Raw genomic sequence first — 6,210 nt, 5'->3', positions numbered from 1 at the left:
AGACGTGACAGAGTCTGGAGACGCCGTGGAGAACGTTCTGCTGCCTGCAACATCCTCCAGCATGACCGGTTTGGCGGTGGGTCAGTCATGGTGTGGGGTGGCATTTCTTTGGGGCCCGCACAGCCCTCAATGTGCTCGCCAGAGGTAGCCTGACTGCCATTAGGTACCGAGATGAGATCCTCAGACCCCTTGTGAGACCATATGCTGGTGCGGTTGGCCCTGGGTTCCTCCTAATGCAAGACAATGCTAGACCTCATGTGGCTGAAGTGTGTCATCAGTTCCTGCAAGAGGAAGGCATTGATGCTATGGACTGGCCCGCCCGTTCCCCAGACCTGAATCCAATTGAGCACATCTGGGACATCATGTCTCGCTCCATCCACCAACGCCACGTTGCACCACAGACTTTCCAGGAGTTGGCGGATGCTTTAGTCCAGGTCTGGGAGGAGATCCCTAAGGAGACCATCCGCCACCTCATCAGGAGCATGCCCAGGCGTTGTAGGGAGGTCATACAGGCACGTGGAGGCCACACACACTACTGAGCCTCATTTTGACTTGTTTTAAGGACATTACATCAAAGTTGGATCAGCCTGTAGTATGGTTTTCCACTTTAATTTTGAGTGTGACTCCAAATCCAGACCTCCGTGGGTTGATAAATTTGATTTCCATTGATAATTTTTGTGTGATTTTGTTGTTAGCACATTCAACTATGTAAAGAAAAAAGTATTTAATAAGAATATTTCATTAATTCAGATCTAGGATGTGTTATTTTAGTGTATCTTTATTTTTTTGAGCAGTGGTTAAGAACGCTCATGGTCAAAACATCTAGATTCAATGGTTGTAAAGATGGGTAGAGGTCTGTCCGTAATAAAGAGATGTTCTGATTTTTGACCCCACAATCAAAAAAGCAAGTTCTGAGAGGCTCTAGTTTTGTCTTATCTTGATTATTATCCAGTCGTGTGGTCGAGTGCTGCAAGGAAAGACCTAGTTAAGCTTCAGCTGGCCCAGAACAGAGAGACATGTCTTGCTCTTCATTGTAATCAGATGGCTGATAGAAATACTATGTATGCCAGTCTCTCTTGGCTAAGAGTTGAGGAGAGACTAACTACATCACTTGTTCTTTTTATAAGAAATATTCCCAAATTGTTTGCATAGTCAACTTACACACAGCTCTGACACACACACTTACCCCACCAGACATGCCACCAGGGGTCTTTTCACAGTCCCCAAATTCAAGAAAGTGTACAGTATTACAGTGCCTTGCGAAAGTATTCGGCCCCCTTGAACTTTGCGACCTTTTGACATATTTCAGGCTTCAAACATAAAGATATAAAACTGTATTTTTTTGTGAAGAATCAACAACAAGTGGGACACAATCATGAAGTGGAACGACATTTATTGGATATTTCAAACTTTTTAACAAATCAAAAACTGAAAAATTGGGCGTGCAAAATGATTCAGCCCCTATACTTTCAGTGCAGCAAACTCTCTCCAGAAGTTCAGTGAGGATCTCTGAATGATCCAATGTTGACCTAAATGACTAATGATGATAAATACAATCCACCTGTGTGTAATCAAGTCTCCGTATAAATGCACCTGCACTGTGATAGTCTCAGAGGTCCGTTAAAAGCGCAGAGAGCATCATGAAGAACAAGGAACACACCAGGCAGGTCCGAGATACTGTTGTGAAGAAGTTTAAAGCCGGATTTGGATACAAAAAGATTTCCCAAGCTTTAAACATCCCAAGGAGCACTGTGCAAGCGATAATATTTAAATGGAAGGAGTATCAGACCACTGCAAATCTACCAAGACCTGGCCGTCCCTCTAAACTTTCAGCTCATACAAGGAGAAGACTGATCAGAGATGCAGCCAAGAGGCCCATGATCACTCTGGATGAACTGCAGAGATCTACAGCTGAGGTGGGAGACTCTGTCCATAGGACAACAATCAGCGGTATATTGCACAACTCTGGCCTTTATGGAAGAGTGGCAAGAAGAAAGCCATTTCTTAAAGATATCCATAAAAAGTGTCGTTTAAAGTTTGCCAAAAGCCACCTGGGAGACACACCAAACATGTGGAAGAAGGTGCTCTGGTCAGATGAAACCAAAATTGAACTTTTTGGCAACAATGCAAAACGTTATGTTTGGCGTAAAAGCAACACAGCACATCACCCTGAACACACATTTAACATTTACATTTAAGTCATTTAGCAGACGCTCTTATCCAGAGCGACTTACAAATTGGTGAATTCACCTTCTGACATCCAGTGGAACAGCCACTTTACAATAGTGCATCTAAATCATTAAGGGGGGGGGGGGTGAGAAGGATTACTTATCCTATCCTAGGTATTCCTATCCACACCATACCCACTGTCAAACATGGTGGTGGCAGCATCATGGTTTGGGCCTGCTTTTCTTCAGCAGGGACAGGGAAGATGGTTAAAATTGATGGGAAGATGGATGGAGCCAAATACAGGACCATTCTGGAAGAAAACCTGATGGAGTCTGCAAAAGACCTGGGACTGAGATTTGTCTTCCAACAAGACAATGATCCAAAACATAAAGCAAAATCTACAATGGAATGGTTCAAAAATAAACATATCCAGGTGTTAGAATGGCCAAGTCAAAGTCCAGACCTGAATCCAATCGAGAATCTGTGGAAAGAACTGAAAACTGCTGTTCACAAATGCTCTCCATCCAACCTCACTGAGCTCGAGCTGTTTTGCAAGGAGGAATGGGAAAAAATGTCAGTCTCTTGATGTGCAAAACTGATAGAGACATACCCCAAGCGACTTACAGCTGTAATTGCAGCAAAAGGTGGCGCTACAAAGTATTAACTTAAGGGGGCTGAATAATTTTGCACGCCCAATTTTTCAGTTTTTGATTTGTTAAAAAAGTTTGAAATATCCAATAAATGTCGTTCCACTTCATGATTGTGTCCCACTTGTTGTTGATTCTTCACAAAAAAATACAGTTTATATATTTATGTTTGAAGCCTGAAATGTGGCAAAGGGTCGCAAAGTTCAAGGGGGCCGAATACTTTCGCAAGGCACTGTATATAGAGCTATTGTTGCATGGAACTCCGTTCCATCTCATATTGCTCAAATAAACAGCAAACCTGTTTCAAAAAACAGATAAAGCAACACCTCACGGCACAGCACCTCTCCCCTAATTGACCTAGATAGTTTGTGTGCAGTGGTGTAAAGTACTACTTAAGTCGTTTTTTGGGGTATCTGTACTTCAACTATTTATATTTTTCACAACGTTTACTTTTACTTCAGTACATTCTTAAAGAAAATAATGTACTTTTTACATTTTCCCGACAACCAGAAAGTACTCGTTACATTTTGAATGTTTAGCAAGACAGGAAAATGGTTCGATTCACACACTTGTCAAAACAACATGCCTGGTCATGCCTACTGCCTCTAATCTGGCGGAGTCACTAAACATAAATGCTTTCTTTTGTAAATGATGTTTGAGTGTTGAAGTGTGCCCCTGGCAAGAAAATGGTTTGCTTAATATTAAGAATTTTAAATGATTTATACTTCAACATTTTTTATACGTAACCTTTATTTAACTAGGCAAGTCAGTTAAGAACAAATTCTTATTTACAATGACAGGAGAACAGTGGGTTACTTGTCTTATTCAGGGGCTGAACGGCAGATGTTTACCTTGTCAGTTCCAGGATTCAATCCAGCAACCTTTCGGTTACTGGCCCAACGCTCTAACCACTACTACATACGTATATTTTTTCAATTACATTTATTATATTTCAAAGTATATTTAAAACCAAATACTTGTATACTTTTACTCAAGTAGTATTTTACTGAGTGACTTTCACTTTTACTTGAGTAATTTTCTATTACGGTATCTCCACTTTTACTCAAGTATGACAATTGGTTACTTTTTTCACCAGTTTGTGTGTATGTATTTATATGGAGGCTATGTGTGCCTTTAAAAAAATGCATGTAGTTCTGTCCTTGAGCTGTTCTTGTCTGTTAATGTTCTGTATTATGTCATGTTTCAGGTTTTGTGTGGATCCCAGGAAGAGTAGCTGCTGCTTTTGCAACAGCTACCGGGATCCTAATGAAATACCAAATAGCAATAAATAGGTGTGGTTTATTATTTAACTCTTTATTTTCGTTGGCACAAAACTACCTCCATTCTTCGATTCATTTGTATGGGTTACCTCGGGGACTAGTGAGAATTAAACCATGACATTGTGTGTTGGGGGATTCTCGGTTTAAACAGCTGTTAGAAGCTTTGTAAAACTATTTTGGGTTCTCTTTCTGGCCGGCACGGGGGAAGGGCTTCAATAGCGGAGCGGAAACGGAAATCAGCTGTAGGCGAAGAATGGGCGCGTTCCAGGTCATCTTCATTTAGCCCTGTCACGAAAGGTTATCACCAAGTAAATACATGACCCCAAATAGTTAATCCATGTCGTTTTCAATGAAAGCAAATGAAAATAAAGCATGGTGGGTAGAACAAGCAAGGAGGTGGGCGGAGCCAAGCATGAGCTAGCGAAATCCTATTAGCGCATTCGAGCATGTATATTTCCGCTAGGGAATGCCTTCTCTGTGAAGTGCACTTGCGCAATAGCTCATTTCGCCCTTGCACTCCTTGTAAACGCCATTTTAAGAAACTTTGGCAAAGGGTCACGTCTCTGTGCCGGCAGCTAGCTACTGTACCGAGCCAGCTAGCTATTGGCTAGACAGGTGCGTTTACTCATCACCTGAATTCGTAACAAATTCTTGCAAATTCCGCCTGCCTCAACACACACACGTTACGCTCAGTGGTTTATTTTATTGAAATGCGAGCTGTTAGAAGCTTTTTAAAACTATTTTAGGTGTTCTCGATTCTCTTTCTGCCGGTAAAGAGGAGGGCTTCGATAGCGGAGCGGAAACGGAAGTAGCGAACCATACACCTAACCAGTGATTGGTCAGAAATCAGCTGTAGGCAAAGACTGGGCGCGTTCCAGGTCATCTTCATTTTAGCCCTGTTTTGAAAGATTGTCACATAACTAACCCAAAATAGTTAATCTATTTTGTTTTCAATGGGAGCAAATGAAGCATAGTGGGCAGAAAAGCGGTGGGAAGAGCAAAGCATGAGCTAGGGAGATCCTATTGGCACATTCTAGCATTTATTTTTCCGTTAAGGAACACCTCTGTGATGTGCACTTGCACAATAGCTCATTTCGCCCTTGCGCTCCTTTTTATTTTATTTTTTATTTATCCATTGTGCTGTCCTTTGGTCTGATATGCGTGTTTGGAAGCATGCGAGTGCAAGACCAAGTCAAGCTTCAGCGCTTGATTAAGACGACTGGAAGGATAATTGGTATAGATCAAGAATCAGACACCAACATGTACACAAAACTCATCCTCCTAAAACTTAAAGCATTTTACAGGACAGTACTCAACCCCTGCACTCAAAACTCAGTCACAGCAGCAGCCGGACAAGGGGAAAGAGACTTCTTCAAAAGACAATTAAAACAGATAGATATGGGGACTCTTTTATTTCAACAGCCATTAGGCTGTATAATACATAGTCTGTTGGTCCCTTGTGTATACACCATAATGCACGTTCACTTTAAGTGTGTAGCTGTGGCACTTTGATTGGATTCTGTTGTGTAGTTACTGTGTTTTCATGGTTTATGTGCTGTCTTTTTGAGCACATTACCCAATGAATTTCCCCCTGGTGGAATAATAAAATTGATCTGAATCTGTGGTTGCTGGCACGTATAGGGTTGAATCATCAGCATACCTTGACACACAGGCTTGTTTAATGCCAGTGGCAGGTCATTGGTAAATAGAAAAGAGTAGAGGGCCAAGAGAGCTGTCTTGCGATACACCACACTTTACATGTTTAACATTAGAGAAGCTTCCATAAAATAAAACCTTCTGTTTTCTATTAGATAGATAGCTCTGAATCCATGATATGACAGAGGTTAAAAAGTCACATTAAATCTGTAGAATGTCGGCCCAGTTCCATCTTGCTCCAAACTCTCCCACCGCCAGTCACTGGGCTTCCTCTCCTCACTATATTTGGAGGGGAATGGACATCCCAAACTGATGCTTCTGATTTATACATGTGGTGAAACGTGTCTCTTTGTTCTATCTGTGTTATTCCTGTACCAATGTGGTAGGGTTTTATCAACGCTTGGTTAGTTACAGTATTGACCAATACATTTAACAATAATGTATTATATTGATGTAGT

The sequence above is a fragment of the Oncorhynchus masou genome, chromosome 18 (genome assembly GCF_036934945.1).
Source record: "Oncorhynchus masou masou isolate Uvic2021 chromosome 18, UVic_Omas_1.1, whole genome shotgun sequence".
Classification (NCBI taxonomy): Eukaryota; Metazoa; Chordata; class Actinopteri; order Salmoniformes; family Salmonidae; genus Oncorhynchus; species Oncorhynchus masou.
The sequence above is the reverse complement of the archived record's forward strand: the minus strand, read 5'-3'. Positions refer to the sequence as shown.